The sequence below is a fragment of the Protopterus annectens genome, chromosome 4.part0 (assembly GCF_019279795.1).
Source record: "Protopterus annectens isolate FY-2018-M chromosome 4.part0, PAN1.0, whole genome shotgun sequence".
NCBI lineage: Eukaryota > Metazoa > Chordata > Ceratodontiformes > Protopteridae > Protopterus > Protopterus annectens.
Genome location: NC_056733.1, coordinates 1,938,258,743 through 1,938,282,751, shown reverse-complemented (window position 1 = coordinate 1,938,282,751; position 24,009 = coordinate 1,938,258,743).

Below are 24,009 nucleotides of genomic sequence, written 5' to 3'. Positions count from 1 at the left end.
TGTGTGTGTGCGGGTGTGCCCATTGCTTAGCTGCAGTTAGCAATCTCGACATGGAAGAGCATAATAAGGAATGTTTATCCAAATGACACCAAATAGCAATAGCGTAGTGGTAGAGCCTTCGCACAAAGAGGAGGCATTTACGGTTCGAGTGCCACCACTCCCCTTCCTATTTTATGATTTAAATTAGTATATGAAATAATTCCTGACATATATGATTAAAATTTTACTAAAAAGCATTGAAATTGCTTATGTATCAGTAAACAAAATGTATATTTATAAAGGATCCTGACATATAATTGCCTGAAGTTAAGCAGTGCTTTACCCAGTGCAATATAGGTGCCCGTGGTTAAGCAGTGCTTTAGGTAGCGCAATATAGTTGCCCATAGTTAGGCAGCGCTGTACCCAGCGCAATAGAGTTGCCCATAGCTAAAAAGCACTTTACCCAGCACAATCGGTTTGCGCAGAGGTGCGCACCACGCCAACCAGCGCACCGTCGGGCAATGTGGAGCAACGTAGAGCAACGTTGCCTAAACACAGCCACAACCCCTAGCCTGACTGGACAGTAGTAAAATAAAAAGCAATGACAAGGTTCGAACCCGGGACACTGTGCACCATAATCAAAGTATTGAACCACTAAGCCATGACAGCGTAGGATAAACAGCCACTGTTAACATACATATACTTATAAATGATAGATTAACTATTGCTAAGCAGGTCTGCAGTCAGCCGAGAATGTTCAAAAACGGCCAATCACAAAAAAGTGCGGGGAAATGCGGCATATTTAAGCCCCATAGGTGGGAATACTCATCATAACTGATTGTAGCTCCATTCTGCAGTTAAAATGGCTGGTGCTGGAGAGGGTACATGCTTTCGAGCACAACGCTGGGGCATCGAGGAATCAAAATACATGGTTTGGCTCCTTGTCCACCGTCATGAGTCAAGACTCCTGCAGGGCCAGTTCCAAGGGACGGAGTACAAAGCAGAGGCTTGGAACCGGTTAGCTCATGACCTCACCAGTGTTACAGGTGTTCCTCGGACTGGTGAGCAGGTCCATTACCACCATGCAGACCTGAAGAGACGGAAGCAGGACCTATTGAACCAATGGATACAGGAGCCCCGTGGGATGCAAGATGCCCCACAACTGAGTAGGTAGCCATGGAATGCAGTATGTAGGACATGCTAATTTATTCGATATAATGGATAGGTATGTCTCAATATCCCTTCATTTACTTCACAGCTGCAGGTGTCCGTGCTGCGAATCAGCAAGCCTATACAGATAGGCTGCTAAGGCTGCGCCACCAGGCAGGTTAGTAATTATTCTGCATGTATTATTATATAAAATAGATGAGAGAGCCAGAAAGAAAGTGTTGTAGCCCAATAATACAGCTATAAAATACCCTGAATAATTTATCTGCATGTACTGTTATATAAAATAAGTCAGAGAGCCAGAAAAAGAGTGTAGTAACCCATTAAGAAAGGTAAAATATGTCCGGAATAATATCTCTGCATGTACTGTCATATAAAATAAGTGAGTGAGCCTCAAAAAGAGTGTTCTAACCTATTAATAAAGGTATAATATGTCTTGAATATGTCTGCCATATGCACTGTAATATCAAATAAAGGAGAGAGCCTGTGGAAAAGTGTGCAATGTAATTAATAAAGGTATAAAACCTGGAGTGTGTCTGTGTCACTTACTTTGAAATGTTGTTGTACCCTTGCATTATACAAATAGTACTGTTTTAATAAGTGTTGGCAAACCACAGTTGGGCAGTCCCATCTAAAGTGGTTGATGGAAGTGCCAGTAGCTGTGAAGCATATATGCAGTCCTCGACAGTCAGTTAATGGCTGGCATGCATAAGTAAATCTGGCACACGAGTATCTTGTTAATTTGTTCCCCAGAAATGTGAGTGTGCTACATGAAATGTAGGACTCTGTACAAATTTAACTGAAAATGTCATGTGAACACATCCAGATATGTAGATAAAGAAATATAAATACAATCAATAACTATGTAGCAGTAATATCTGCATCTTGGATAGTTAGTATGTCAGATATAGGTCAGGTATATAATGAACTAGCCAAACCCATTACACAACCTAATGCATGTTGACAAGTGTAATAATACATGTAGGGGATATACACCTGCAGTCAATATGAATGTAGTGTAGACTAAAAGTACTTATAAGATGTTAATTGAGGTTTCTTTCTACACTATACTGTATGTGCATAAACAATGCAATTCCACACCTCTATAGGTACGTGTAATCTCTAAACATTTGTTGGGACATATGTCCTATTGTTATATAAATATCTGCATTTACTTTGATGCATGTGCCCTGTTAAAACACCACAATCATGGTGGTCTGTTGCCACCAATCATCCCTGCATGCTGTTGGAATGTCCACTTTCATTCAATATATGCATGTGTTATGCTTGCTGTTCAACTGTTGGAAACTTGCTGTGTTGGGTTAATGGGAATATTACTGCATGATGTTACAACTAATTTGGAATGCTGTTGTTTATGTTGTAATTAAACACACTTAATCACAGAACGTATGGGAAGGCTGGTCCCAGCGGACCCACCTGTCCCTCCACAGCTGGCAAGTGCACGTGGCACCAGCAGGTCCTGTGCCCAGCCCGGGCTCCCCTCCTCTGTTGGTCCCGTGCCACCTTCGGGTGGAAGCGCTGCAGGGGATGGGGCTTGTCCCCCCATGCAAACATGGGAGGAGAACGGCCACCTGTCACCCATCAAAGGGTCTGGGTTGTGGTGCATAGGGAGATCCAGCATTCAGTCGTTGATCCCCTATGTCAGCTCGAGGTGAGAGTGGTGTGCCTCACTGGTGAGCCTACGCAGCCCCCAGCACAACCACCCTCGGGACTGGGAAGGTGGAGTGGTGACTGCCCATCGGTGGGGATCTCAGTTCCACTGTTACCATCTGTGGGCTCACGGGCTTGTGATTTACAAACATCCGTCCCCCTCAATTGTGTTCACCCACCCCATGTATCATACATGCCCCTGTATGCATCTTGTTTGTCTTGTCTGTTTACCTCTCCAACCTACCTGCCCAAATATACCTACTTCCTCTACCTCTCTTTCCACTCTCACCTGAAAAAAAAAGGGGGGGCTATCTGTACCCACAAAAAATTATGCGCAATACATAGCTGCCCATTTCACACACATGTCCGCTGGACATGTAAACAGATAATTATAATTGGCAGTATAACATACTTTGTTGTCCTCACCCCTCTCCCAGGGGTGGAAGGTTTCAAATGTAACTCCAAATGTATTGCATATGCACAGCTGTTGCTGGTAAAGAAATGGGCAGCTATGGACCTTCCCTACACCCATCCTGCACATCCCGAGCTTGTTTTCCTACTGTCTTTCCCTCTTTGAGCCCCTTTTTCACCACTTTCCGATCTCCCCATTTTCTTTTCTTTCAAATAAATTAGCACGGGGGTTAGCAGGAGTAAGCACTTTTAAGCAGTAGTAAGCGGGTTTAAGTGAGTGTGCGCATGGGTGTGCTTAGCTAAGCATCGCTAAGCATCACGCAAACCCACGCAAACCCACTTACAACTGCTTAAAAGTGCCTTAGTCACTCTGTATGTTAGGGCCCTTGTTCTGCTCAGTAGCAAAATAAAACACCTCTGTCAGTCTCAAACCCCAGACCTGGGAAACACTAGACTGCATGAAGTACTACTAAGCCATAGCAGATATACAATAACTTGGTGCTGAAATAAATATATCATGCATTACAATGAGTGATTGTAAAGGAAAAATAGGAAGGCCATAACATAAAGCTTGTTCTGTGGATCTTTACCAGCAATTGTTGTGGAATTAAATTACAAGTGTGATATGAGAAGCAGCCATTCTAGCAGCAAATAATGTTACACAGGCACTTTGCAACCCCCACACAGTATCATAGCAGGACAAACACTGGCATATCTGATTAGGGCAGAGGCCATACTTCCTAACTGTGACTACTTTTCAGGGATGTCCCTGATTGTGAAACATATTTTAGCTGTGTCCCTCTGAATCCCTCTGAAATGTACTGATGTCAATTAGAAAGGTGGGGTATTACACAATGAATACTGACAATAATAACAGTAGACACCGCTTGTACTTCATAAAAGGTGTACTAATCCATATGCACTGCTTCACTCAAGTCTACACTTACTGTCTCTATTATGTGTAAGGTGTACCTCACTTTTAACTACCTATCCCTGACTCCATGCAAAGATGTATCTGAGTATTTCATAGGCCTGGTAGAGGCACAAACACACAGGCATATCAGCTATTCTGCTGTTACTCACTCTGCAAATAGCTTTGGTAGGACTCCACAAGCATACCCTTATGAAGGAGTACAACACAGAAATACCAAAGGATGTAGCCATGTACTGGTAGCAACTGACTGTAACAATGCCATTGTACCAGTGCTGAAAACACCTGTGGGTTGCACAGACAAAGAATAACAGTGTAGCATCTGGCTACCATCTGGATAGGTTCACAGTTGTGAACTATGCAGACAGACCACCTGCCTTGATAAACTAACAGGTACACACCAATCCTTTAAGTCCAGTAAGATAGCATTCACACAATAATACATAATGCTCTCTGTATGTCAGCATCCCCCCACAATTAAAATATATTTGTGTGTTTAAGGTCTACCAAGGATGTAGGTAGGCATACTCAGTACTGGAATTGTCCAGTTTTCCTGAGAACCCTGTGCTAATGTCAACAATAAAAAAACACAAACTTTGCAGAAGTGAGTACATTGATATTCACAGTATAACAGTTCACAAACATTTCATGTGCCAAAAGAATACTTCTCAATAACTACTTTTGTATGGCAGTTAATTATATGAGTAGAAAAGAAACTACATAGTCACATATAAGTTGTGTAAGCATTTGTAGGGGTGAGTTAAACTCTACACTGATAGCTCTGTACTGGAAGTGGCAACAATCAGTTCTGAGTACAACATGTACATCACTGTCTACACCTCTAGCTTCAGATATAAGAAGTATATCAACCTTCTGACTTACACAACAGTGTACACAGCACAAAAGCATGGGCCCCACTCTGAAAATCTGAAAGGGCTACGCCTACATACCTTAGCAATTTATAGCATTGGGTTGCTATGACAGTGAGTACTGCATTTACCACACAGCAGGCTGTATGCATTTTCCAAATGCTGGGCACCAATTGGTGCAGAGGGCATCACATGCACATGTGCAGATACCTATAAAAGCAGACTGTACTTGCTATCCCCACATGCAATCATTACATTGCATGTGTCAGAGACTATATAAGCCCTGGAGAGTAGTGAAAAAAAAAATATTACTTAATAAAAAAATATTTAATTAAGTAAAAAATATATATATTTAATTACTAACCAAAAATATTAATTAAGAAAAAAAATACTTAATTAATAACCAAAAATAAAAATTAAGTAAAAAAAACTTTACTAAATTAATAAAAAAAAAAATAAATAAAAATTGTCAAAGCATACACAGACAGACCTGAAAGTAACAAACAGGTATGTAACAGATATGTCATTACCGGCAAGTAGTAGATGTTTATGAAGAGTACTGTACATACTCTGAAACATGTATATGTGGCAGCAGTAGGCTCATCCAGACTCTGCTACACTTTGCTGTGAAGGAAAGGTTAGTTTGCTGTTATTTTTTGTATTTCTGTATTGCCTTTCTATATTTTGAATACTGTAGTTTGTTTTCTTTACCTTGTGTTTTGCTTGCATTCTGTTTAACAGCATATTAAAACTTCAAAAGAGACCACAGCTCTCTCTGTTCTGAGTCAGGCAGAAATAAGAACTGATTAATTAAGGACTCATTCATAAGACAGAAAAGGTCACTTAAGGTTAATCACTTGTTAACAGAGGGGGTGGAGCTAGGAACTAAAATTTCTATTTAAGGAGTAAACTAAAACATTTCAGAGCTTTACCAGAAAGGCTCATCCAGACTCTGCTACACTTTGCTGTGAAGGAAAGGTTAGTTTGCTGTTATTTTTGTATTTCTGTATTGCCTTTCTATATTTTGAATACTGTAGTTTGTTTTCTTTACCTTGTGTTTTGCTTGCATTCTGTTTAACAGCATATTAAAACTTCAAAAGAGACCACAGCTCTCTGTTCTGAGTCAGGCAGAATTTTTCCCTCCCTCCCACCCATTTAAGTTGTCTTGTTAAATACCACTGTCTTTCTAGTTGCCCGCCTCTTATGTTAATCTGACCATATATCTCATTTCTCTCTACTTTCACTGGCTTATGTGAGTAATCACAAAACCATCACTTTTGAAATCCCACCCCTTCAATTATTTAAATTTATTGGCCATCCTACAGTATTTCATAGTACCAAAATACAAAAGTAACCACCCCTTTCAGTCCATCTTGCTGTTTTAAAAATAGTAACTCTCCACTAAACCTTAACTTTTTAAACAGGTAAAACTCAAGTTACCTACTTTCATATCTAACTTCTCTAGTGCACACTGCAGAGTGCATTCTTTTCAATCTTACCTTTAAGCATCCCTGTTACTAGCACTTTTTCTAATACCTAAAAAGATCATCTGTACTTGACTCCAAATAGACTTTTCTCTATCTGTTAAACCTAGCACTTGCTCCTACAGTACTTATTACCTTGATACAGCACTCTTATAGATAGCACCCCAAAAAGGCAAACCCCCATTTCTCGGTCAATCACGTCCCCCGGAATCTCTTTTAAAGTTTTTTTGTCTAGTCCTTCTAGCATGTCGAGGGATCAGTTGCTAGTGTCCTCTCCTGCTCAGCTGGTGAACCTGGGAATATTGAGGCAATGTTACAATTGCCTCATGTACACAGACAACCCTCTCCTCCTCCCACAAAACACAAATACATGCGAGAGATGCAACTATACGCCAAACTGGAGGCTGAGCTCTCTCAACATAGGACTGGCAAGACCAGTCAGGAGGAGAAGGTTACCACACACACTATATACCCAGTCTCACATAGTACCATCACAACCTCAAATCATACACATAAACACACAAAGACATACTCAAGGCTCTGATCAAAAATCTACCAAAACAGCAGAGGCCACCAAAGCAGACACCCAAACAACCACCACCTCAGAACACAACACCTGCAACACATAGACCTCACAGTCAGAGTGTCAAACAGTCACAGCCCTTAAGGCCAAACACAATGCCAGACACACTAGTCATTGGTGACTCCATAGTCAGACACACTGACGCCTCGCCACCAGACTGAGTAAGGAGAAGGTCACAGTAAGCTGCCTGTCGGGCTAGAATCCGCCACATAACGCAAGCACTCAGGTCTCTCAACAGCAGGTACAAATATGACTCAGTCATTGTCCACGCTGGTGTAAACGACCTGAGACGCACCTCCTTGGACTACATGAAAAGAGACATTGAGGAGCTCTCTGATTATGTAGCCCAGGCAGGTATGACCCTGACCTTGAGCAGTATCCTACCTTCACCAAGAATGATGCCACAATACAGAGATAAGATGATCAGCTTTAACAATTGGCTTAAACTCTGGTGTCATTCAAAGGGGATCCAATGTCTGTCTGCCTGGGATGACATGCTGGACAAGCCACGCTGCTCAAGGGACGGCTTGCACCTGTCACCCTGGGATTCCGGATATTGGCAAAGGCTCTTGCCACCCCATAGCCTTTTTAGGCAAGGCTCAAATTCTAAACCTACCACCCTAGAACACAAAAAGGAAAAAACTAAGGGTAATGCTGCTCAATGCCAGAAGTCTAAATCTCAAAATGCACGCACTCGAGGCCCTTCTCAGTATGGAGAACATCGATGTCTGTGCAGTGACAGAAACCTGGTTCAAGGCTCCTGAGAGCACCCCAGCACTATCAGGTTTTACCTCTTATCATGCATTCCGCCCCAAAATCCGGACAATACCAAGAAAGGAGGGGGTATCCATATTCATCAAAGACACCCACACCTCAAGACTGGTGGCAACGCACGATGCATCGGAGACCATCCAGGTGCAATTAACCATAGGCAAGACTGCTCTGCAAATTGTAGCATGTTACAGGCCACCCTCACAAACTCAGGAACCTCACATGGCCTTCCTGAAAACACTAGAGGGGATAAATGTATCACCAAACACCATCATACTAGGTGACTTCAATTACCCTAATATAGACTGGGAACACTACTCAAGCCCAAACACCCTAGCCCAAAAGTTCCTGGAATTCATAAACTCAAATGCCATGGAACAACTAGTCACCATCCCCACAAGAGGAGAAAACATACTTGATCTCATCATCACGAACATGGGAGCACAATGTTCAACACCGAAGTATACCCCTCACTGGTGAGATCAGATCACAAACTAATCTCGCTGGAGGTCCTCATCCCACCCCACCTGAAATAAAAAGACCACAGTAAAGAACTTCTAAAGCCGACTTCACACTTCTAAAGACTAGTGTGGTCTCCTTTAAGGCCCCGAGCGACGGAAAACAGTACTCAAGCCGCTGAATCACTTACAAATGCCTTCTACCAGCACCTGCAGGACTGCATGGATAAGGCAATCCCAAGCAAAACAAAGACTCTTTGTACCAAAGGCAAGCGTCCACTCTGGTGGACCCCAGCCATAAACAAACTCTACAACAAAAGGAGGAAGCTACTACAAGATAGAGCAAAATCCTTAAAAGGTAAGACACCCCTGATCACTATAAGTAAAAACTAAGAGCTCTCATAAAATCATCCAAAGCAAATTTTGAGAGAAAAATAGCTAAAGACTCAAAAGACAATCATAAGGCCTTCTTTAGCTATGTTAGAAACCTGGGAGGAAACTCCCAGATATGCTCAGAACTAGTTCAAAATGATGTGAAGATTACTGATCCTACAGACATTGCCAACATACTGGCTGACAGGTTCAGTGCAAACTTCTCCCCTCCCCAAAAGGAGAGATATCTATACCAAGCGATTGCAGCCCCCAAACATCTCCAACGCCCAAGTGAGAACTGCTCTCTCCAAAGCAAAAACACAGCATCCATGGGACCTGATGGTGTCCCCGGCTGTGTGCTCCATGAACTCAACGAGGAATTAAACCCACAGCTAGGACAGCTGTTTAATCATAGTCTTACCTCTGGATACGCACCCAGGAGTGGCGCACTGCAACTGTGGTCCCACTTCACAAAGGCGGTGCCTCCACCGACCCTGGAAATTACCGCCCATTAGCTTGACAAGCCTTATCTGCAAAGCCATGGAGAGGATCATAATGAACCTCATAAATAAAGACATAGGGAATTTGCAGACTTTGGATCCATCCCAGTTTGGCTTTGTCAAAGGCAGATCATGCCTTCTAAACTTGGTTGACTTTTTCAAACAGTCACCAAAGCCATTGATGAGGGAAAGGCAGTCCATACAGCCTACCTCGATCTGGCGAAGGCCTTTGATACAATACCCCACTCGGGTATCATTGAAAAACTCATCAGCTTAAATGTTAACCCATACATCACAAGATGGGTTGCAAACTGGCTGAGTGACAGAACCCACAGGGTCAGAGTTGCTGGCGCCATGTCAGACTCAAAGCCTGTCACAAGTGGTGTACCACAGGGCTCAGTCCTGGGCCCACTCTTGTTTGGCATCTACTTTTCCAAGTACAAGCAAACACAGGAGGGTTATGGCTGACAAAGTTTGCAGATGACTGCAAACTGGGCCATAGTAGAAAACACATCTGACACAGATATCCTTCAGAAGGGTCTCACAGAAACGGATAACTGGTGCCAGAGCCATGGCCTAAAGTTAAATGCCAAAAATGCATAGTCATACCCTTCGAAAAACAAGGTTACCCCTAGCTACCAAATAGGTGGCAATCCACTGAGTACAGAAGAAGTTATCAGGGACCTGGGGACCCAGGTTGATAGTAGTCTGTCATTCGACACCCATGTAGCTAAAGTAGTTAGGAAGACCTTCTACATTGCCCACCTTATCATGAAGGGATTCTCATCTAGATCAAGGGAGGTCATAGTCTCCCTATACTCATCACTCATCAGACCAATGATTGAGTACAATGCCCCATTCGAATGTATCTGACCCGACACTTGCAGCAGCTGGAGAGGCCACAAAGTTCCTCACCAAAAGGATAAAGGGTCTCAAACATCTGTCCTATGCTGCCCGACTGAAAGAACTCCAGCTCTATTCAGTCGCCACCGCTGCTCAGAGGTGACCTTTGCCTAACATACAAGGCCATGTCAAACCCAGATTTGATGAATATGCTTCACCTCAAAAATCTAGATCCATCAGAGCCACAAGGGCGGAGACTTAAACCTCGACACGGCTATTAATAGGACGTGCTGGAGGGATAGATTCATCACCCAAAGACTCCCTATGCTGTGGAATAAAATCCCGGTATATGTGAGGCAGAGCACCTCGCTGGCCTTGTTCAAGAGAAATCTTGACCAATGGATGGGAGATCGCAGATATACCCCAGGGATTACCTCAGTGTCACTGCTCAACAGAGACACAGCAAAATAATGGGTATAGTTCCCCATACTAAAGGGGTGGCGTAAGCCACAAAACTATGGGCTAGGCTTGTAAATGCCCTCGGGCAGATAGCTTAGTATGAACCTATGAACCTATGAACCTATGATGCCATGCATAACTACTGCCATGGACAAATTAGTGTGTAGCTGTGTGCAGTGGGACATAACTGTGATATATGTAGCTCAGCATTATATGTCAAACATCTGATCATGTTATCTATGTTCTGTTCAGTACTGTGTATAATGGCAGTTTGGGGGAGCAGTCCAAACACCTATATAAACTTGGATGTGACAGAGTAAGACATGCATGATAGTCATATAATGTGTAGCTTAGCATTGGGAACTGCTGTACCAGGCTAGTATAGTAATGTAGCATTTGCAGCTATATATACTCCCTGTAATATTACTGTATGCACACATGTGACAACTGTTCATGTTGTAGCAAGGCCCAACAGGTCATCCGTGAGGTGTACGGATGTACAACAGTGTGGACCTTGTGTGTGTATGGCACACACATATGGAGAGATATTTATGTGTCCGATATATTAGCATCTTAACATGTGCATAGAGCAAGGGACATACTGCAACTGTTTGTGAAGGGTGGACATTTATATGTTGGTGCAGGTTGTTATGTGCATATTTACATGTGGGTTGTAGTGTGTGGCGAACAAGACAGCATAAAGTGCTGGCATATGACATGTGGTGTTTAAACACTGTGGGTATGATTTGTTAGGTTTTTAGTCTTCCAGACAGGGGGTCCTGCTAAAGATACATGGGCTGAGAATACCTTCCATGCATTCTGCACAAGACTTTGCAATATTATTACATAACTGTATCCCTCTCAACCTTTGCATAATTGATATTCCCACCATGAAAGGTGGACTGTATATGTGCCTATATGTATATCTATATGTACACCAATGGATGTTTATATGTATGCTCAAGCTCAATGTTGTAAATGTATTGCCATCCCTTTTGTTACAAACCCTGTACCCATGAACTACCACATAGGTGGAAGTCTACTCAACACCAAAAGTGTGATAAGAGACCGCGGGACACAGGTAGACAGCAGTGTCCCTTTTGATAATCACAGTGCCACACTAGTCATGTAATCTGTGTACGGTCCACATGTCATCAGAAAAGGTGTGTCATCCATGGAAAAAGAAGTCACAGTTCCACTCTACTCATCAGTCATAAAACCCATCATAGAGTACAATGGCCCTGTTGGTATGTACCTCAGAAGACATCTACAGCAACTGTAGACACCAGACACATACCTCACAAAGTGTATTACTAGACTCAAACAGATGCCCTATGCAGACTGTCTTACAAAACAACTGCTACACTTTGTCGCATACCGCCTACCCAGAGGCAACCTCTGCCTAACAAACAAAGCTATGCCAAACCCACAGGTGTTGGACATGCTCCATATAAACAGATTAAAATCCATACAAGTTATACACTGTACTGATCTAAACCTTGTAACGTCAAAAAGCAGAACATGCTGGAGTGGTACATTATCATCTCAGACACATACCATACTCTGTAACTAACTACCTATCAATAGCAAATAAAGGTCCTCATTAGCAGTTGTCATGAATAATCATGATGATTGGATGTGAGAGAGGAAATACAACCTGGGAATCACCTCTGTGGCTCTGCATAACAGGGCCACATGAACTTAAGTTACATGGGTGTTGAAGGGCAGGGTACCATATGGCTAGGCTTCCATAGGCCCTATGGATAATAGCCTATTAGCTACCTAGGACCCGATACACACACGCATGTACTTGTTGCATTACTTGCTATGTGAGTTTGACTGAGTGTGATGGTGAATGTGTAGGTGAATGTGTAAAAGTTGTGTAAATGTGTGATAGCCTAGTGGCAAACTGTTTATATCATGGTATGTAGTGTTGTAGCTTTGATCCCAGCAAAAAATATGTATGCTATTGCTAGGCAGGAAAAGCAGTATGGCATATGGTGTGACGTAGTCCCATGGAGTTGACTGGAGTGTGCCACTGTAGGCTAAAGCAGTACATGTATGCTTTTTGATTGTTAACACTAGTGAATACAAATCCCGTATGAACTGTAGTACTACCTGAAGCTGTAGGCCTAAACAGCACAGTATGGTGTATATCCACATTGCTTGGAAACACTGTTTTGTTTGTTACCTGTAGTCCTCACACATTACATACCTCAGGCATAAGGTAGTGCTGACACACAGTACTGTATGGTACACAGGTTAAACTCATCTGGGTTGCCATACCTTTGTGTCTTGTAGGTATGTTGGATGTATGTGTGGGTATGCCTGTAACATGGCCTCGGTGGTATGTGTGCCACTGGATGTAAGTGCATATCTAGCAACATGTATAGTGTAGTACAGCAGTATGCCACCTATATTGATGAATGTGCACATATGTCACTTAGGGGTTTGCTATCAACAAGTAGCGTGGTGTACTGGTAGTACTGTAACTGTACTTTACATTCATTTCAATGGATGACAAATGTCTGTATGCATTAGCTTCATATATACCTCCTGTGGCTAGGTGGTGCATTGTGTCACATACAGTGTGCCATGTACTGTTGTATAGTCTTACATACTGGTTTCACTTTGTTGCTGTGCAGAACATGGTTTGGTACATAGTATGTGCAAGGCACTGTCAGGCAGTTGTGGGCTGAGCAGTGATATGTGGTATTAAAAGTGTGTATCTACTGACAGTCAATAGGTTACTATATATGGCATTTCATTGATGTCTGTACTTTAGAATGTTAAGTGTGCCACATGACTTGCTCACAGTTATTGTTTTATTGTCTTCCAGGGACATGTCTCACAATCGAAAACCCACATATTCCCCTGAAGAGGAGGAAGTCATCCTAGATGCCCTAATACAACATCACAACCTGCTGTTCTCCAGAACCAGCCAGGACCAGCATGGGCACACTGCACTGTGGCAGGATGTTGTCCATCGGGTGAATGATGTAGGCATGCATAACCGGACTTATGAGCAGGTACGCCATCACTGCAGTGATTTAATCAAACAAGTCTGGCAGCATGCCTCCGATGTCCACAGACAACAGCTTGCCACAGGTGGGTGTGCAGTAACACATCCACCCCTCACCAGAGTGGAAGAGCTGCTCCTCAGCTTAGTGACTCCTGGCCAATCACTACAACAGACATGTGTCATCATGGAGGCCGGAGTCACCCAGCATGTCGACTCAGAGCATGCAGGTAACATGGCATATCTGTAGACTACTGTTAGCTCAATTGTTAGAACATGCATTTATCAGATGTGTACTGTGTATTTAAAGATGTGGAGCCTGGTGTCATGCAATACTGATAATTTGGTACATCATCTGTATGCCTGTGACTGTCACCTGTTGTACTACTGTAGAATTGCAAACTTACAGCAGCAATGCCATAGTTGTTGACACTGACAAACTGTCTCATATCCTTGTAGGTCCCTCTAGTGTGATAGCAAGACAGCGGACCCATGCTGGTGAGTGCTCTACATTTGATATAGCATATAATTTGTGTATGTCATAGGAGAGTTGTAGGCCATATACACATGTGAAAGACCTACACATAATGCATGCTCTGCATGTTCTCTGTGGGACTATGCACACCCCAGTAACATGAGTAGCTGCCTCAAACACATGCAATACACAGAGCATCCCAACCAATTGTGGTACACTCTAGTGGACATTGTATAAGCAGAGTCAATAAACATGCACACAACATACACCACTTTGTCATATGCAGTAAGTGTTAATATGATACACATGGCGTATGTAGACACCTGCTGTAAGGTCAGACTCCAGTATCCCAAATGTCATCAACACAGCACACATACTATACCTGATGGGTAGAGGCCTATCATGGGGTGGTGCGACATGCTTCAACACACAACACATTCATGTTAGGCAATGCTCCCTATTGAATACCTTACATACCCATGTAACAATTGGCTGTGAAATGGTTAATTTAGCCACAGTGGTGTAGGTGAGGTACAGCAAGATAGTTGCCAGTGTGGCATACATTAATGGCCTTGAGTGACCACATGATGCTGCCTGATGATGGCTCATGGTACTACACTACATCCAGTTACAGTAACTACAGCACTACACATAGCATTCATTGCTATACACCTGACAGTTGTGTGCATCCAACCATGATATGTATACCTATGATTGATGGTGCACAGGACATTGGAAAGCATTTTATACTTGCACAGCAATGTTGTGTCCATGTACACATTGTGTTCCAGGGTGAGGCCAATCATTGAATAACACACATGCATCACAGACATGTATATTGTTATGAACAAGGACTCTCTACACTCGCACTGCATGCTGTTGAGCAACACACATCCTGCATGCTGACACATGTGATAGGACTCTTTGGCTTGTGATACTGTACTCTACCATCAACCACTAATGAGTATGTTCTGTATTGCTGTTGGTGTGTGTGTGTGTGTGTGTGTCAACTTCACTGAGTAGTGTATTTGTGTGCATGTGTTCATGTATGCGTGTGTTCATGTGTGCATGTGTGCATGTGTTCATATGTGTGCATGTGTTCATGTGTGCATGTGTGCATGTGTCCATGTGTTCATGTGTTCATGTGTGCATGTGTTCATGTGTTCATGTGTGCATGTGTTCATGTGCGCATGTGTTCATGTGTGCATGTGTTCATGTGTGCATGTGTGCATGTGTTCTTGTGTGCATGTGTGTATGTGTGCTAACATCCTGTACAGATTGTAAAGTGTGTTTCCTATCTTCCTTTCACAGGTGCTGAGGTTTTGTTGGATGAGTGCAACAGGGAACCTGAAGTCACTGCCACAAATAGTGGACATGATGATACATGTGATGTGGCACAGGCGGGTTTGACAGGGTCTGTCGTTGGTCTGCCAATCAACAGTACACAGCTTTCCACCCCATGTATGCGCACATTCATACTGCCAATACATCCCTCAACACCAATGGCCTTAGCTGAGGAACAGCATACAGTAGGTATTGACCAGGATAGTGTGGTATCTATGGCATATGCAGCCCCTCACAGCAGCCATACCCAGACACCTGGAATGGTACCACATAGGCATATGTCCAGGGGTTCTCATGGGAGCACTGCTGGTCATAATGCCCCTGGCAGACGTGCCCCCACAGGTCTCACAACCTCAGGTATGTTCCGGGCTGTAATGCAGGCACAGGCACGTATGGAATGGTATACCAGGCAGGGACTAAGGGCACAGAGGGCCCATAACACCGCTATCAATGACAGTATCCATGACCTTGCCGGTGCCATCCGTAATTACACCAAGGTCATTGATAGATGTTGGGGGGAGACACTAGATGTCCTCCACAATGTAATGTCTATGTGCCAGGACAATGCAGGATGGCTGAGACGTTGAGATGGACGTATGCCAGCAACATCATCAGCTAGCAGTCATCGTGGACGACACACAATTCCCAGCCACTCCCATAGTGGCAGTAAAAGCCCCAGCAATGTTGGGGCTGGGCTGTCAATAGACCGTCCTAGACGACCACGTGCATGTGGCTCTGGCCAGTCCCAGCAGGGACATGGGTCCAGTCAACATCCCTCTGCCTCTGATGATAGTACGCAGTTTGGCTTAGTACCCGATACTGTCCGTGTCCGTTGCCGGAGACAGTGATCTGTACAGCCTGGCAGGTACAGTCTGTGGCTGTCCCACAACCTTCCATATTTGCAGCCACATGGTGGAACTGTGTGCATGCAGACACACACACATAAACCAAACACCTAGGGCTAACACATACACACACACATTACATCAGCATTGACCCATGCTGTACTGTTGTCCATCACACACACACACACATACAAGTCGATTGGATGGGTCATTGTCAGGCTCTGCCAAACCAACAACACAGCCTGTGCATATGATGAAACTGTGCCACCTCCTGTCATCTGTGACATTGATGCAGGAACAGGCTATCATGGTGCTGATGCACAGGGTGACCTAATAGCAGTGTAGCAATGTTAGCATGTCGTCAACAGTAAAGTGTAATGATATCCTTGTAGGTATATCTGAGCAGGCATGATGCATTAAAGCTATGATTATCAATGTAGTATTGTTTACACCAGTGTTAATTCCAAATATGTATTGTCCGCTCATGTGCCACTTGGCTGATGTGTGTGGTACTGGCAGGATGTGTTGATGAGTGGAAGGTACGTGTGTGATGTGTGCAGTGCAGATTTGCAGGTGTACATTTGTGAACATGGTGGAGGTGCACTGTCTGCATGTACGTGCATAGTGGACACATTGTAAGGGTGACATGCCCTGTATTACACAGTGTTAACACTTCATATTTCCTATTGGTGGCCAGTATGCATTTTCATAGGTTCATAGGTTCATAGGTTGGTACTAGGCTATCAGCCCTAGGGCCTATACAAGCCTAGCCATAACAATTCCCTGGCTATTTCTTCCCACATTATTTACTTTCCTGGACCCCTGTCTAGCAGGGCGACTGACGTGATCCCTGGGGTGAATTTCCTTTCTCCCATCCAATCGTCAAGGTTCCTCTTGAAGAGGTCCAAAGAGGCACTCTGCTTGACATGTATGGGCAATCTATTCCAGAGTCTGGGGAGTCTCTGGGTCAGGAACCTATCCCTCCAGCATGTTTTGTTTATTGTGATGACAAGGTTTAGATCCCTGGGCGTGTAGCTCTGAGGGATTGGGATTTCTTTAAGTGTAGCATGTCCAACAGCTCTGGGTTTGACATGGCCTTGTATGTTAAGCAGAGATCGCCTCTGAGTAGGCGATATCACAGAGTATAGCTGGAGTTTTTAAGGCGGTCAGCGTGGGGCATCTGCTTTAGGCCTGTGATTCTTTTAGTGAGGTATTTCTGAGGCCTTTCCAGTTGTTGCAGATGTCTTGAGAGGTACATACCAAATGGGGCGTTGTATTCTATAATGGGTCTAATGAGGGATGAGTACAGTGGGACAATGACCTCCTTTTTTCTGGATGAAAAGCCCTTCATGATGAGGTGTGCCACATAGAAGGATTTCCTGACTGTTGTGGCGATGTGGTTATCGAAGGTGAGACCACTGTCCACCTGTGTCTCTAAGTCTCTTATCACACTTTCTGTGTTTAGTGTACTGCCACCTATATGGTAATTCATGGATACATGTTTTTTCCCAAATGGGATAACAATACATTTCTTGGCATTGAGCTTGAGCCCATGGCTCTGGCACCAAGCATCTGTTTCTGTAAGGCCCTTTTGTAGAGTATCCACATCATTTGGGGATTCAATAATGGATCCCAGTTTGCAGTCATCTGCAAACTTTGTTAGCCAGAGTCCCTTAGTGTTGACCTGTACTTCAGAGAAGTAGATGCCAAACAAGAGCGGCCCCAGGACTTTACTACACATATGTTTTAACTTGGGTACACATGTGTGTATGACATAGTTTGACACTATGCTTTGGGTGATACTGTTAATATCGGTCATTGGTTTGCATTCTGGTAGTACACACAACCTCAACAGCCTGACTATAACCAATCGTTAGATGATGTGTTGACAACTGACACACAGATGTAGGATACACAGTAGCATTTGAATCCTTCTGGTACTATACTATACCAGTAACCAGTGGTATCAGCTGCCACCTATTCCTGGGACCACTCCTGTTTGGCATGTAGCCATCTTAGGTACAAGCAAACGCACTAAGGATATGTCCGTCCACATCTGGTAATGCATACAGTCGCCTACAATGCATTCTCTGGATGAGACACATCCTCCACAAGGGTATCATACAGACAGATACCTGTTGACCAACCCATGCTGTAAAGCAATAAGCCAACTATAGCATAGTCATCCACATTTACTAAACATAGTATCCTGACTGTACCACATAGGTAGTAGCCCACAACATGTAGCAGGGGTACCGATGTGTACATACAGCCACATGTTATGTCTTCTGTCCTTTGGTATTCACATTTCCAAAGGTATTCTGATGCCCCTCGGTGTATCACATAAGCAATAAGGGGTCTGTATGCATATCCATGAAGTTGTTGTACACCTATAATGAATGCCAATTATTGACAGACTGTGTTGTGTTTGAACATGTGTGACATATACCCCAGGCATGAACCCTCACTCACACTATTCTATAGAAACTGTCATGGGTGTGTGTGACACAGATGACCTAGGCCACAGATCACTACAGCGGCTGGCCTTGTCACATACATACATATGTGACCTAAGGTCTGAGAAGCAGCAGCACAAACTGTCAATGGTAACAGATGTATTCATGTAGGAAGCAGGCTTCACACCTATGAACTAATTGAGGTCACATGTACATATATGTATTTGCCACACAGATACCTAAAGTGTGCAATGCACATACTGTTGTTTGTTTTACTGATATGTAATACAGTAGTAAAAGAAAAACCCACAACACATTGACCAACAGTGTCACACACACACACACTCAGCAATTGCAGGATTCAAACCCCTACCTAACTATGTTATGATACTAGTGAGATACGCATTAACATGACATGATATATGCTTTACTGGGAGCTTTCCTTTCCACTGCTGTATTTGTGGGATACTGACATCATCAGACTTGCCAAAAAGGGATTTACCTCTTTTCATGTGTTTTCCTAGTCTCCAAAAAGGGCACTGTTCTCAAAGGGAATCAAACTCACACACAGCAATTGCAGTATTCAAACCCCTACCTAACTATGTGATGATTCTAGAGAGGTACACATTTACACAACACGCTATATGCTTTACTGGGAGTGTTCCTTTCCACTGCTGTATTTGTGGGATACTGACATCATCAGACTTGCCAAAGAGGGATTTACCTCTTTTCATGTGTTTTCCTAGTCTCCAAAAAGCACACACACACACACACACACACACACACACACACACACACACACACACACACACACACACACACACGCACACACACACACACTCATATGATACTAGAGAGATACACATTAACACGCACTATATGCTTTACTGGGTGGTTTCTTTTCTCCTGCTATATTTGTAGGATGCTGACATCATCAGACTGGACATGGTAATGTGTGTGCACTTTGTTTTATGCAATCTCAGGAATGAATCATGTGGGACAGCAGGTGTTAACAGCTGGAACAGGACTCCACAATTCTTAGCTTGTGTGATCTATCTGTGGACCAATTGCCATTCCATCATATGACAATACATATTTATGCACAGATTGTTGATTTTCTGGATACGACATATCTGGGATGTTGATAAAGGGCTATTCAAAGTCTATGTGGGACGTGTGTAGCTCCTTTCAGTGATGTATGTCCTGGGTGGCTGTCTTGCAAACAGTCTTGCAGGTTTGGGAGCCATGATCTGCCCATGAACAAACCAAAGTTGTGAGGGTTGTGTGTTTGTCGGCTTCCAATAGCTCTGTTTATGACTTCAGTCATGATGGACTCCATGGCCTTGCAGATCAGACTTCATAGGCTTATAGGACTATAGTTCCCATGGTCTGTTGTGCACCAACACTTGTGGGGTGTACCATATGTTGCTGTAACCCATTCAACAGTTTCAGATCTTGTAGGGAAGGTGAGGCTCAACAGACTGTTCAGGTGCAGGGTCTGTTTGTTCTGCAGTTCACTTATGACACATATAGGGAAACAATGTAATCCAATTGATGCCATGTTTTTGGCTTTGGAAGGAGCTGTTTACCCATTCTACATGTGATATCTCCTGGTATGATGATAGGGCCTTTTATCAGTGGGAGGTGGGTATGTATGTATGGGCCTGTCTGACAGGATGTTGGCATTGTCAGTCAGGTACAGTTGGCCCTGACTCAGGACATATATGAGTGTACATTGCTATTTATGACATAGCTGAAGGAAGTGTCATGGTTCTGTCTGGACTCCTTTGCAGATAATCTTTCCAAACCACCAACAAACCTGAGCACTAAACCCGTTATACTCTTTTACACACTTAACATCCTAGTGCTCCTTTTTGATCAGTCAACAGAGTATTTCATCATAATATCCTGGCTTGTCCAAAGGTTGGTTTTGAGTGTACTCTCCAGTCCAGCTGGTGAATATGGGTATTTTGAGGCAATGTTACAACTGCCTTATGTACACAGACAACCCTCTCCTGCTCCCAAAAAACTCAGATATATGTGAGAGATGCAACTATATAGACAAACAGGAGGCTGAGCTCTATCGACCCATGACTGGCACAGTCTATCAGGTGGTGAAGGTAACCACACGCACCACAAATCCAGTCTCACATAGACCTATAGCAACAGCAAACAAAACACATTACCACACAAAAACATACTTGGAGGGCTCTAAATAAAATCTGCCTAAGCAGCAGAGACCTCCAAAGCAGAGACGCAAACAACTGCTACCCCACAACAATACCCACATATCACAGAGTTCACAAAGTCAGTGTGCCACACAGTCACTGCCCTTAGGGCTAAACAACACACCTAATACACTTGTAATAGGTGACTCTATTGTCAGACACACTGATGTTCCACTCACCAGGCTGAACAAGGAGAAGGTCACTTTGACCTGTCTGCCGGGTGCCAGGATCCGCCACATAACACATGCACTCAGGTCACTCCAAAGCAAGTACAAATATGGCTCCATCATTGTCCATGCTGGTGTGAATTACCTCAGACGTTCCTCCCTGGACTACATGACAAGAGACATAGAGGAGCTCCCTGATCATGTAGCCCAGGCATGTATGACCCTGACCTTGTGTAGCATCTTACCCTCACCAAGAATGATGGCACAGTATACAGACAAAATGATCAATTTTAACAGTTGGCTAATGTATTGGTGTCATTCAAAGGGGATCCAGTGTCTGTCAGCCTGGGATGACATGCTCGACATGCCACGTTGCTTCACTAGAGATAGCTTGCACCTGTCACCCCTGGACTTTTGAATACTGGCTAAGGCTCTTGCCACCCCCATAGTGCCTTTTTTAGGCAAGGCTCAAAAGACAAACCCACCTCCATAGACAATACAAGGTAAAAGAAACTAAGGGTAATGCTGCTCAGCACCAGATGTCCAAACCTCAGAATGCACGCACTCAAGGCTCTCCTCAGTATGGAGAATGTTGATATCTGTGCAGTAACAAACACCTCATTCAGGCTCCCAAAAGCACCCCAGCACTACCAGGTCATACTTCATACCATGCTTTTTGGCCACAAAACTCGGACCGACCAACATAAATAGGGGGAGTAGCCATATACATCACAGATACACACACCTTCAGGTTAGTAGCTCTGCACGAAGCATCAGAGACCATACATGTGCAACTAACAGTGGGCAAAACTGCCTTTCAGTTTGTAGCCTGCTACAGACCACCCTCCCAAACTCAGGAACCCTACTCAGCTTTCCTGAGAACACTGGAGAATATGAAGGTCTCTCCAAACACCATTATATTGGGTGACTTCAACTACCCAAACATTGACTGGGAATACTACTCAAGCCACATCACCCTCGCCCAATGGTTGCTAGAATTTATAAACTCAAATGCTATGGCACAACTGGTCACCACACCCACAAGAGGGGAAAACATATTGGACCTGATCACCACCAACATGGGGACTCTATGTTCCACACCAGTGGTATACCCCTTATTGGTAAGGTCAGACCATACATTTATCTCACTGGACATCCATATCCCGTCCCCACCCCCATCCTAGGTAATCTCAGTGAAGAACTTCTCAGAAGCAAACGTGGTGGTATCCTTCAAAGACCCTCGGACAGTGGTAAGTACGGCTCAGACTGCAGAATCCTTTACTAATGCATTCTATGGACATCTACTGGAATGCATGAATTGTGCTATCCCAAATAAAAACAAGACTCACTCCTCCAAAGGCAGAGGACCTGTCTGGTGGACCCTGGCCATAAATAAGCTATACAACGAAAAGAGGAGGCTACTGCATGATAGAGTACAATCCCAAAAAGGGAAGGCATCTCTGATCAGTACTAGCAAGAAGCTACGGTCACTCATGAATTAATCTAAGGCCCGCTTCAAAAGGAAAATTGCACCAGACACTAAGGGCAATCACAAGGCCTTCTTTAGTTATGTCAGAAACCTGGGTGGCAACTCCCAGATATGCTGTGAGTTAGTGCAAAATGACAAAAAATACACTGAACCCACAGACATTGCCAACATCCTGAAAAACAGGTTCAGTGCAAATGTCTCCCCCCATCCCCCCTTAAGAGCAAATGTCCATCCCAACTGAGTTTAGCCTCCCTGACATCACAGATTAACAGGTGAGAGCTGCCCTCTCCAATGTAGACAACAAAGCATCAATGGGACCGGACGGTGTCCCGGCCTGTATCTTACACGAGCTTCATGAAGAACTTAACCCTCACATTAAGTCACTGTTCAATATCAGACTTACTACAGGATATGTACCCAAGGAATGGCATACAGCAACAGTGGTCCCGCTCCATGAAGGAAGTGCCACAATGGACCCCGGACACTATCGCCCTATAAGCCTAACTAGCCTGGTCTGCAAAGCTATGGAGTGTATCATCATGGAACTCATACACAAAGACATCGGGAACCTACAGACACTGGATCCTACCCAATTTGGCTTTGTTGAGGGCAGATCTTGCCTCTTGAACCTGGTTGACTTCTTTAAACAGTTACCGGGTCCATAGACATAGGGAAGGTAGTCCACACAGCCTACCTGGACCTCGCAAAACCCTTCGACACAATACCCCTCTCGGGCATCATAAATAAGCTCACAAGCTTAGATATCAACACATATGTCACAAGATGGATTGCAAACTGGATCAGGGATAGCACCCACATGGTCAGTATTGCAGGTGCCATGTCTGACTCTACACCAGTTACAAGTGGCATCCCACAAGGCTCAGTCCTGGGACCTCTCTTGTTCAGTATATATTTCTCTGATGTACAGGCTAACACAGGAGGACTATGGCTGACCAAGTTCGCAGATGACTGCAAACTGGGTGCCATAATTGACTCTCCAGCTGGCACAAGCATCCTACAAAAGGGTGTCACAGAGATGGATAACTGGTGCCAGAGCCATGGCCTACAGCTAAATGCCATTAAATGCATAGTCATCCCCTTTGGGAATAACACAGTGCCCACACATTACCACATAGGTGGTAATCCATTAAGTACAGAAGAAGTTGTTAGGGATTTGGGGACCCAAGTAGATGGTAATCTCGCTTTTGACATTCACGTTGCCAAAGTGGTTGGACAGACCTTCTATATAGCCCACCTTATCCCAAAAGGTTCACATCTAGATCAAGTGAGGTCATTGTGCCCCTATACTCATCAGGCCCATGACTGGATACAATGCCTCATTTGGGATGTACCTTACCCAACACCTGCAGCAACTGTAATGGCCACAAAAGTACCTCACCAAGTGGATCTAGGGACTCACACAGATGCCCTGTGCAGTTCGGCTAAAGTAACTCCAGCTCTACTCAGTTGCTTACCACCTACTCGGAT